General features: G+C 43.5%; 2 non-coding genes across 2 annotated transcripts; both read left to right on the top strand.

The window, feature by feature from the left end:
• The first annotated feature begins 7,356 nt into the window (after positions 1-7,356).
• On the top strand, positions 7,357-7,429 carry TRNAV-CAC (transfer RNA valine (anticodon CAC)). Its single transcript has one exon. It is a non-coding gene; the product is annotated as a tRNA-Val (tRNA).
• A 2,196-nt stretch (positions 7,430-9,625) lies between these two features.
• Positions 9,626-9,699, top strand: TRNAN-GUU (transfer RNA asparagine (anticodon GUU)). The gene has a single exon. It is a non-coding gene; the product is annotated as a tRNA-Asn (tRNA).
• Positions 9,700-12,179: the final 2,480 nt, after the last annotated feature.

The following is a 12,179-nucleotide window of genomic DNA, read 5'->3' as shown; positions in this document are numbered from 1 at the left end:
CTTTTGCACAGCAAAGGAAACCATAAACAAGACCAAAAGACAACCCTCAGAATGGGAGAAAATATTTGCAAATGAAGCAACTGACAAAGGATTAATCTCCAAGATTTACAAGCAGCTCATGCAGCTCAATAACAAAAAAACAAACAACCCAATCCAAAAATGGGCAGAAGACCTAGATAGACATTTCTCCAAAGAAGATATACAGATTGCCAACAGACACGTGAAAGAATGCTCAACATCATTAATCATTAGAGAAATGCAAATCAAAACTACAATGAGGTATCATCTCACACCGGTCAGAATGGCCATCATCAAAAAATCTAGAAACAATAAATGCTGGAGAGGGTGTGGAGAAAAGGGAACACTCTTGCACTGTTGGTGGGACTGTAAATTGATACAGCCACTATGGAGAACAGTATGGAGGTTCCTTAAAAAACTAAAAATAGAACTACCATACGACCCAGCAATCCCACTACTGGGCATATACCCTGAGAAAACCATAATTCAGAAAGAGTCATGTACCAAAATATTCATTGCAGCTCTGTTTACAATAGCCAGGACATGGAAGCAACCTAGGTGTCCATCATCGGATGAATGGATAAAGAAGATGTGGCACATATATACAATGGAATATTACTCAGCCATAAAAAGAAATGAAATGGAGGTATTTGTAATGAGGTGGATGGAGTTAGAGTCTGTCATACAGAGTGAAGTAAGTCAGAAAGAGAAAAAGAAATACAGTATGCTAACACATATATATGGAATCTAAGGGAAAAAAAAAAGGTCATGAAGAACCTAGTGGCAAGACGGGAATAAAGACACAGACCTACTAGAGAATGGACTTGAGGATATGGGGAGGGGGAGGGGTGAGATGTGACAGGGTGAGAGAGTGTCATGGACATATATACACTACCAAATGTAAAATAGATAGCTAGTGGGAAGCAGCCGCATAGCACAGGGAGATCAGCTCGGTGCTTTGTGACCACCTAGAGGGGTGGGATAGGGAGGGTGGGAGGGAGGGAGATGCAAGAGGGAAGAGATATGGGAACATATGTATATGTATAACTGATTCACTTTGTTATAAAGCAGAAACTAACACACCATTGTAAAGCAATTATACTTCAATAAAGATGTTTAAAAAAAAATAAGGGGGACTAATACAGGAAGAATGTTGAATTTTTAGCACGGAATAGGCAGCTTTCTTTCATTGGTATACTCAAGTTCCTAAATAACTGAAAAAATTCAAACAAGCGTCCTTCAGGGATTGCTGAAATCAGACGACAGAAAGCAGAGGAGAGACATATCATTACAAACAAGCAACAAAGTCAGCAGCATGAGCACTTGTGACAACCCTACAAATCAAGATTTAAACCTTCCAGAACTGTAAGCCAGTTCGGTCGCTAATAAAAATGGATGAGGAGCAATGACTTCATGCACAGATACATACCCTGGAGACTCAAAAGCATAGGACAATGACTTCATGCACAGACACATACCCTGGAGACTCAAAAGCATATCACAGAATTACTCCGATTTTCATTAATGAGCTTCCTTCAAGGACCTAATGTGGCTTACTTATTTCATTGTGTTTCCCTCACTGTCAGTTGCTGTTAAAACATATCATTGCCTCTGCTTTCACCTTAAATAATGCCCACTAGTTTGATGAATTTTTTTCCCTTTAAATATATTTTCTCAGAAGCAAAACAATATACTTTCTCTTCCTTGGGAGAGAATAGACAAATTAGGCCTCTAAACATTTAAATTAATTAAAAATTAATTCCCCAATTAATTTCAGGAAAGTAATAATCACCTGTATAAATTTAAAATAAGAAAATTAAGAATTTCTGGGAAGAATGCTTTACCACTTATGCTTTCAATGTGGTATTTCTATAAGGAAAAATTTTGTTGTTGAATTGGTGACAAGGAACAATAACAGATTTAGCTGTAGATTAAATTAATGGTCTTGATTACTCGGAACAACAGTGAGAAACGAAATGAAATTGATTACAAAGATGACCCTTAATACTTTGAAGCAATTTAAATAATTTATACATTTTATATATAATGACATTTAAAATGTTTATGTCCTGTCGTGTGCTTTTATCGAGGTTACTCAGAAAAATTAGATTGGTTTAATAATTTTGGTCTAAAAACGACTATATATATATTTTCAGATTATGTTATGATGTAGAAAAGAATGGTGGTATAATATACTGTTATATAAGTCTTGGCTTTATTTTGGCTTGAAAATCTGAGTTACGTTGGACTTCCTAAATTTCCTGTACTGGTTGTACTGGTTAAATAAGCAAACGTATCCAATAAGTTTTCAACGACTAAAAATTTAAATTTATGTGTTGAAGTATATTAAATATACTAGTCAAGTACATTAAATATACTAATTTCTTTAAAGAGGAATGAATACTTGTAATTCTAGGAACCAGACGACTCAATTATTCCACTTACAATTTTTGGTAAATATTTTTAGGCGTCATCTAATATATGATTCCATATATACCAATATATGATTCCAACATTCTCATGGTCCAACATGTGTCAGCTTAAATTACAAGTTCAAGATCTAGAGTTAACTTTAATCCTTTGACTAACATTAAATTGATTTAAGTAACGAATCATCTTTGGTTGCCTGCAAATTCTCTCTGTCTTCGTCCTTCCCGTTTGCCCTAATTTCATGATAGGTCGGTTGACAACAGTGCTTTCGTTGGGGAATGCTGTTGTTTTCTGGGTTCACATATATTTCTATATGTTGTAGGTTTGTGGCTGGTGCTGTGGCTATTCTTATGTGTTCCCTTGACAAAAGTTCAGTAGAGTGGCTTGTGTTTTCACTGCTCTGACACGTCAGAATCATAACCTTCATGCTGCGCACTGCACAGCTTCTGAAACCTTCTCAAAGCGCCTCCTTGCTTCTTGTTACACATTCACTTTTTGCATGGCACTTGCTTTTTATCACAGCAAGCACCAAAATCCAGCTTGGCAAAGACATGATATCATTGAAAAGAATGTAGAATAATCTAATGTTGGCAGATTTTACTATGTAAATTACACCTCAATAAAGCTTACTTTTTAAAAAAAAAGGACAAACAAAACCAAATGTTGACAGGATGGCGAGCACTGGAAATTCTTATTCATTTCTGGAAAAGGTATACAAAAGTTCCACAGGTTGGAAAAAAATTTGGCAGCATCCACTGAGGGTCATACATACACAGTTATATGCTGTGGCCCAGAAATCGTACTTTTAGCTGTGCTATACCTTTGACCTGTGCTCTCCAATATGATAGGTACAAGCCACATGTAGCTACTGAACACTTGAAAGTTGCTAGGGCCACAGGTTGTAATGATAATATTTTGACGTAATAAGTCTCCTAAAACATTCACATAGATGAAAATAGAAAATTCAAAATTCCTTGTGACAGGTTTGAAAACTAATAAAGGGAAACGTCACTCAAATGAAGTCGGGAGACCAGAAGTGGGAGCTCTCATGGGGTACCACTCAAGTTCAAAGACAGGAAGTATCGTCAATTACAAACCCAAACAGAAGAAGCATCAACAGCAAGAATCATCGATTACAGGCCCCAACAGAAAAACATATTCGTTGCATCTCCTGCAAGAATTCAGCAACTTGGCAATGAGAAACCGTCATCACCCTGAACTTTCACTTTTCTCCAATGGACTTGGGTTCAAAACAACCTCCCTCAGCTTCCTCCTCTTTCTCTGTAAAGTAAGTTTCCTTCCTCTCCTTTGTTTGTGGGACTTGCCTATGGCTTTTGCTATAGCTTGCTTGTCCTGAATTGCAATTCTCCCGCTATTCCTGAATAAACCCTTTCTGCTGGAAAAAAACAAAAAACAAAAAACCCCCCAACTTTTATATATTTTTATTTTTATAAATTTTTAAAATGTATTTTGTTTATTTGTTTTTGGCTGCGTTGGGTCTTCGTTGCTGGGCGAGGGTTTTCTCTAGTTGCAGTGACTGGGGGCTACGCTTCATTGTGGTGGCTTCTCTTGTTGCGGAACATGGGCTCTAGGCGGGCAGGCGTCAGTAGTTGTGGCATGAGGGCTCAGTAGTTGTGGCTCACGGGCTCTAGAGCGTAGGCTCAGTAGTTGGGGTGCACGGGCTTAGTTGCTCCACAGCATGTGGGATCTTCGCGGAACAGGGCTCGACCCCGTGTCCCCTGCCTTGGCAGGCAGATTCTTAACCAATGCGCAACCAGGGAAGCCCCCAAAAGTATTATTTTGAAAGTCAACACTGGCATTATTCTCTTGGAATGGGGTGCCCTAGAAAAATGTGTATGTCCACCAAAAGTCATAAAAAAATGTTCGTGCCATTTCAGAATATCCTCAATTGGAAACAACTGAAATGTCCAACAGTAGAAAACTATGTCGAGTTATATTCTTACAAGGAATACACACAGAGACAAAGAACTACGTGAAAAATAGGGTTAAATTTCATAGACATAATGGTGAGTGAAAGAAGTCAGACCCATGCCCCTCCATCCCCCCAAACCCAGTGCATGCCCTGTGATTCAATTTATGTGAAAGTAACAGGCAGAGAGGTTGGGAGGGGTATGTGTGTGATTACTCTGAGCTCTTGCATGGGAAGAGTCATGAGGAAGCCTTCTGTGGTCTGGTAATTTTCCATACCTTAGTTATTCAGGTTGCTTCAGCAGTGATTCAGGTTGGTGTACACTGGTAATGGTTTGGGAACTGTACACTCTTTGTACTTTATGCATATTATGCCTCATTGTTTTAAAGGTTATTGCCACTTGGTTATTGTTAAAGTGATGTTGATACTTTTTCTTCTGCTTTGTCCTGGGCTAGGAGGGAAAGTAAGTTCAAAGTAGTTACTGTGATATTTTTTTTGCTGTCCTCAGATTTTTGGCTTCCCTTCACTATCGGATATCTGACTACTTACTCATGTGCTGCTCACAACAATTATCTTAAGCTGACATTCCACTGTTAATACTGTGTCAAAGCGAGAACCAAGTGTTCATGACCAAATTTGCTCTTTGAAGAATAAATATGAGTCAAGGAAGGGGGTGGGGTATATGAAATTGAGAAATTCTGATGAGGAAAGTAGTTCAATTAGGCTTAACTCACAGGTGCCAAAGGGGGACACTGGCAGGTAGTACACAAAGAAAAGCCGCCACATGCATTTCACCACTGAACTCTCAAGAAGTTTTGAGCATCCACACATAGCCAAAAGCGTTTACCTGATTAGTTCGGAACTTCACTAGATTAACCCGTCCAGAGTAGCTGTTTGATGGCTTTCAGCTATCTGTTCCTCTAGGAAAGGGAAAACCCCCCTTTCTCAGGCTTTGTGTGTGTGTGTGTGTGTGTGTGTGTGTGTGTGTGTGTTTCCTCTCTTCTCTTTTCTGGCTCTTTTATAAATCCTGTCTTTGTTTAATGACAACATCCTAATAACTGTTTCCCATTTTTATTAGTAACCATGTGAGCTAACTCATTCAAAATCTCTTTACTACTTGAAGTAAGTCAGAAAGAGAAAAACAAATATCGTATATTAACGCATATCTGTGGAACCTAGAAAAATGGTTCAGATGACCCGGTTTGCAGGGCAGAAAGAGAGACACAGATGTCGAGAACAAACATATGGACCCCAACGGGGGGAAAGCGGCAGAGGGGTTGGTGGTGGTGGGATGCGTTGGGAGATTGGGATTGACATATATACACTAATATATATAAAATAAGTATTAAGAACCTGCTGTATAAAAAAATTTTTTAAAAGTCAAAAAATAATCTCTTTACTACTAATGTTGAAGTATGATTTTCATATTCACATCTGTATACACTATGTTGGTAGCTTTGAAATCTATTCTTGGGTGGAGACTGCCATGGAAAGGGAGAGTTTAGGCCTTAAATGGTTGGAAGATAGGTCCTTCTTAGTCTTTAAATAGACAGTTTCCAGTTAGTATGTGTTTAACAAACTCATCGTCATTCTCTCTGCGTCTAACGTCGTTGCTTCTCCAATGGTCCTGTTTACTCTTTCTCCTCTTCTTCTTCATTTCATTAATGAGTTTGGCGAGGTTTGTAGGGCTACCTTTCAATCTTCTTTTCCTTTTGAAATCTTGGAGGTTGAACAAGGAAGGGATGCAAATCTCAGTGAAGTTTTCTCAGTTACCCGTGAGCATGGTGGCCAAGGGGAGGGGCTCTGGAGGCAAACTGCCTGGGTCTGAGTGCTGGCTCTCACTGTCACGGGGGGTGAGACCCTGGAAAGGTTAGCTCAGCTTTTCAGTGCCTCAGTGTTCTCATCTGCAACAAGGGGTGGTAAAGTCCTACACAATCTTCCAGGGTTGTTATGTGGACTTAGTAAGTTATTCCACAGTAAAGCACTGAGGAACAGTGCTGGTCACTGAGTAAAGCTCGAGAAAGCTGGTATTATCGTTATCATGAAGTCTTGTATTTCCCCTTCTAACTGTACCACTGCTGACTTTCAACATGCCCCAGAACAAATTGCGATTGTTTAAATGTTTAGCTGACCTCTTCTCCCTCATATTAGTGACCTGCATCTGGAAAATTGGTTGGTTTGGACGGTGATCTAACCGGTGATCGAAAGGCAGTGGGGGACTGGATCCAGCTTCATCAGATTCTTGGACCTTGGGCAGGCATGACGATCGTTTAGCTCATGGTAGACGATCTCTTGCACATGTTTCTACAGCAAGAGCTTTTCATAGATAGTCAGACATACCTTAAGTATTATAAGAAAAGTGCAAGTATGTACCAGTGACCTGTCCTTTTGGTTGTTGTTGTTTGAAGAAATCAAAGGAAGAAAAGAGAATTTACCTGGAAGTTGTAGATTTCCTCCTTCAGGTACGACGGAGTGTTTGTAGCAAGCTAGCATTCACCCTGAAAACGACTCAATCAAGTCTGGATGAAAGGAATTCTGTTTGCAGGCTTTGGAGAAATGCAGCTAGGACCCACAGGATCCGCTCCAGAGAGAGAGAAGCTCACTGGAGTGAACCTACTTCTCTACCTTTTCCCCTTAGGCCCAAAGGGCACTTGCCCGAAGCCCCGGCTCCCGCGGCTTCTGGGAGCTGAGGAGTCGGCAGCGGGGGCGACCCCTGCACTCGGGGGCACAGCCGTGGATCCGCGGACTCTGCGGTCGGTGCGGGAGCCCGAAGGCCGGCTGTGGGAGGCTCGGGGGTCCTCCCTTCGGGGCCGGCGAGGAACCCTGAAAGCAGGGCCTCTCGGAAGCCGCAGTCTCCTTGCCTGAGAGATCTCGGGGCTTCAAGGTTCATTCTTCAGTTGAAAAAGTTGGCGACTCGGATAGTGGTGGCAGGACCTACGGATTTCAGGGATGTGCCACTAAGGAGTAGCACCCGCCGTGTTTCCGTAGTGTAGCGGTTATCACGTTCGCCTCACACGCGAAAGGTCCCCGGTTCGAAACCGGGCGGAAACAAACGTCCTTCCTTTCTGAAGTTTTTACCTTCCCATTCAAAAAACCCAAACGGGCGAAAGGCAGGGGGTGAGGCAGCGGGCGCAGCCTCAGTTTCCATCCCCAAGGTACAGGGCAGGAGTCCCCTTACTGCCTGAGAGCCTGCTCAGCACCAGGAACCCGCCCTCCTTTCTCTGCTCTGAGGCACTGCGGAGGGCAGGCCACAGCCAGCTAATCCAAGTGGGCAAAGGACCAGGCTGACTTCGGGTCATTTTTACATCCGGAAATCCCCTCACCTACTAAGCAGGCGCCTAAACCTCTTCCACGTGTTCACACGAGTTATGTCTCTGAAAACCAAGGAGTTCATCCCTGTGAAGCACACTTGGCTTTCCCCCACCTCGGCACACGTACGCAACAGTTTGATTTGCGTGACGCAACAAAAGAGACCGAACCCAACTGTGCACCGGGGACCCGAGCCAAAGACACGGAAATGAACAACGTCAGGCTCCACGAATTGAGCCGGTCGCGGAGGGGAAGGAGCCCGTACCGGTGCCGTCTCCAGGAGAGCCCCCAGAGCCAGGGCAGAGATCAGGAAGTGGACGGATCCGCCCATCACCTGCTGACATCCCGGTCGGCACCTGACTCAAGGGAAAAGCGAGGTTCAGAAAGAGAGCAGGACCTTGGCTCGGCAGCACACAGCGCTGAAGCTAGAGCAGGACGGACCTTGGGTCCTGTCTCAGGGCCCAAGGCGTCGCCCAAGACTGGAGAGGTGAAGGGTGATGAGCAGCCGGGCAAGGGCTGGGAGCCTTGCACAGCTGCATTCAGCCCTGGGCTTCTGGGAAATCTCCGTTCCTGCGCTCCGGGTCTCTGAAGTTCAATCTTGACTTTTACCATTTGCATCTGGAGACGCTACGTCGGGGCTCCTCAATGGTTCCCTGGTGGTCTAGTGGCTAGGATTCGGCGCTTTCACCGCTGCGGCCCGGGTTCGATTCCCGGTCAGGGAAGCCTTTGTAAACATTTTTTTTCTTTTTTTCCCCTTCAGCGTCTCCACTGGCAGGAGTCTTCCTCTTCCTGCCCCGACCAGAGCTGTGTTTTGCTTCAAGGTTCAGATGCAGAAGAGCTTCTGCACTGAGTCCCCAAATGCCGCTGAGTCCCGGCCTCAGGGTCCTTGACGTCGCGCAGGCTGGAGGACGTGAGATGTAAGGAACAGCCTGGGCTGGCCGGCTCTCGCCTCGGCTCTTTTCTCCCTGCATGGTACAAACCCGAAGTCTTATTTACCGCGTTCTCATCCCAAGAGAATCGGGGACTCGAGTTCCAAACATTCATTAAGAACCCAAACCAAAGCCCTTTGAAACATACAAGAAAGTTGCAAGAGTAATAACATCGTATATTCTGTACGTAAGTGCACAGTAAACATTTTCCCACGTTGGGTTTCTCACTCTCTCTCCGTATATAAGAATGGCGACACCACTTGAGAGCTCCTTGCAGACATCTCCACTCAAGATTGCTCCTTTCGTTTGGCGTGTCTCTGAAAGGCAGCTTCTGCGGGACTTGTCCTCCAAGACCAGGGGAAGCCTCTGTCCTCGCGAGGAGGCCCCCTTGCCCTTTCAGGAACCTGAAATCCGTTCTCTTCAGGCTGTAGAGAAGCTTCAGGAGGAGTTTTATTCAGCTCCCCCCCGCCCCCGAAGTGCAGGCCAGGCACGTTCTGTGCTAGTAGGAATCCCCCCGGACCGGCTGCCCTCCGGTCTCCTTCCCGGTTGCCTTGGCGGGCAGTGGGGTCTCGGGTCAGCCTGAGCGCTGGAACCGCCTACCTCGGGAAAGGCCCTTCTGGGAAGTGCAGCTGCCCCTTGGCTGTGGCCTGGATCTCTGTGCCCTGCACGGAGCGTAAAGGGTTCTGACAGGACACAAAGGTGACGAATCCTTCCCTGTAGTGAGTGGGAGGATGAGAGGACCAGATGGGAAATGCGTCCAAGGGAGGGGGGAGTATTCTCAAGTGCTTGTCAGAATTGTCTGCATGGGTGGCTGCCCTGTGATAATAGTGCTTAGTGTTGTCTTTTCCTGACCTCGCCCCAGTCTCAGGTCCAGTGCGATCGGCTGCTCTAAACTTTCCGTTTTTCCGAAGCTTTGGAACTGGTACCGTTTTCCTGCGAGAAAGGCGGCACAGCCTAGGAATTGGTAAGTGTCTACTCCATAGAGAGGCCAGAAGAGCGGCGTGCTGCTGTCTCTGTGGCGCAATGGGTTAGCGCGTTCGGCTGTTAATCGAACGGTTGGTGGTTCGAGCCCACCCAGGGACGGTGGGAGAGGTTTTAGAACCCATTCAGCGTTTTCCGTGCTGATTACCATTCCAGGTGTTCCATGCTGATTATCACCTGTACATCTGCTCCCACAAAGTTTACCAAACTGCATTCGGGGTCCTATCCCGGATAGTCTTTTTTGTCTGAGGCTTGTCCTGAGGATTCTGGTATTTCCTGGTATGTGACACCGCAGCAGTGAGAAGCTGTCCACCTCTTGTCTTTCCACTATTTGCTAAAAACCACGTGGGCCCAGTCAACCCTTGTCAATAACTGCAAAGCTGTAACATCTACAATAAGGATGATCTTAATATGCAATGGTTCCCTCCTAAGGAACTCAGCATTAATAAGGGGGATTAACAGGCTCCCTGACTTCAGACTATATTACAAAGCTACAGTAATCAAGACAGTTTGGTACTGGCACCAAAACAGAAATATAGATCAATGGAACAGGATAGAAAGCCCAGAGATAAGCCCACGCACATATGGTCACCTTATCTTTGATAAAGGAGGCAAGCATATACAGTGGAGAAAAGACAGCCTCTTCAATAAGTGGTGCTGGGAAAATTGGACAGGTACATGTAAAAGTATGAAATTAGAACACTCCCTGACACCATACACAAAAATAAACTCAAAATGGATTAAAGACCTAAGTGTAAGGCCAGACACTATCAAACTCTTAGAGGAAAACATAGGCAGAACACTCTATTACATAAACCACAGCAAGGTCCTTTTTGACCCAGCTCCTAGAGAAATGGAAATAAAAACACAAATAAACAAATGGGACCTAATGAAACTTAAAAGCTTTTGCACAGCAAAGGAAACCATAAACAAGACCAAAAGACAACCCTCAGAATGGGAGAAAATATTTGCAAATGAAGCAACTGACAAAGGATTAATCTCCAAGATTTACAAGCAGCTCATGCAGCTCAATAACAAAAAAACAAACAACCCAATCCAAAAATGGGCAGAAGACCTAGATAGACATTTCTCCAAAGAAGATATACAGATTGCCAACAGACACGTGAAAGAATGCTCAACATCATTAATCATTAGAGAAATGCAAATCAAAACTACAATGAGGTATCATCTCACACCGGTCAGAATGGCCATCATCAAAAAATCTAGAAACAATAAATGCTGGAGAGGGTGTGGAGAAAAGGGAACACTCTTGCACTGTTGGTGGGACTGTAAATTGATACAGCCACTATGGAGAACAGTATGGAGGTTCCTTAAAAAACTAAAAATAGAACTACCATACGACCCAGCAATCCCACTACTGGGCATATACCCTGAGAAAACCATAATTCAGAAAGAGTCATGTACCAAAATATTCATTGCAGCTCTGTTTACAATAGCCAGGACATGGAAGCAACCTAGGTGTCCATCATCGGATGAATGGATAAAGAAGATGTGGCACATATATACAATGGAATATTACTCAGCCATAAAAAGAAATGAAATGGAGGTATTTGTAATGAGGTGGATGGAGTTAGAGTCTGTCATACAGAGTGAAGTAAGTCAGAAAGAGAAAAAGAAATACAGTATGCTAACACATATATATGGAATCTAAGGGGAAAAAAAAAGGTCATGAAGAACCTAGTGGCAAGACGGGAATAAAGACACAGACCTACTAGAGAATGGACTTGAGGATATGGGGAGGGGGAGGGGTGAGATGTGACAGGGTGAGAGAGTGTCATGGACATATATACACTACCAAATGTAAAATAGATAGCTAGTGGGAAGCAGCCGCATAGCACAGGGAGATCAGCTCGGTGCTTTGTGACCACCTAGAGGGGTGGGATAGGGAGGGTGGGAGGGAGGGAGATGCAAGAGGGAAGAGATATGGGAACATATGTATATGTATAACTGATTCACTTTGTTATAAAGCAGAAACTAACACACCATTGTAAAGCAATTATACTTCAATAAAGATGTTTAAAAAAAAATAAGGGGGATTAATACAGGAAGAATGTTGAATTTTTAGCACGGAATAGGCAGCTTTCTTTCATTGGTATACTCAAGTTCCTAAATAACTGAAAAAATTCAAACAAGCGTCCTTCAGGGATTGCTGAAATCAGACGACAGAAAGCAGAGGAGAGACATATCATTACAAACAAGCAACAAAGTCAGCAGCCTGAGCACTTGTGACAACCCTACAAATCAAGATTTGAACCTTCCAGAACTGTAAGCCAGTTCGGTCGCTAATAAAAATGGATGAGGAGCAATGACTTCATGCACAGATACATACCCTGGAGACTCAAAAGCATAGGACAATGACTTCATGCACAGACACATACCCTGGAGACTCAAAAGCATATCACAGAATTACTCCGATTTTCATTAATGAGCTTCCTTCAAGGACCTAATGTGGCTTACTTATTTCATTGTGTTTCCCTCACTGTCAGTTGCTGTTAAAACATATCATTGCCTCTGCTTTCACCTTAAATAATGCCCACTAGTTTGATGAATTTTTTTCCCTT

This window comes from Eubalaena glacialis, chromosome 3 (genome assembly GCF_028564815.1).
Source record: "Eubalaena glacialis isolate mEubGla1 chromosome 3, mEubGla1.1.hap2.+ XY, whole genome shotgun sequence".
Classification (NCBI taxonomy): domain Eukaryota; kingdom Metazoa; phylum Chordata; class Mammalia; order Artiodactyla; family Balaenidae; genus Eubalaena; species Eubalaena glacialis.
The sequence above is the reverse complement of the archived record's forward strand: the minus strand, read 5'-3'. Positions and strand labels throughout refer to the sequence as shown.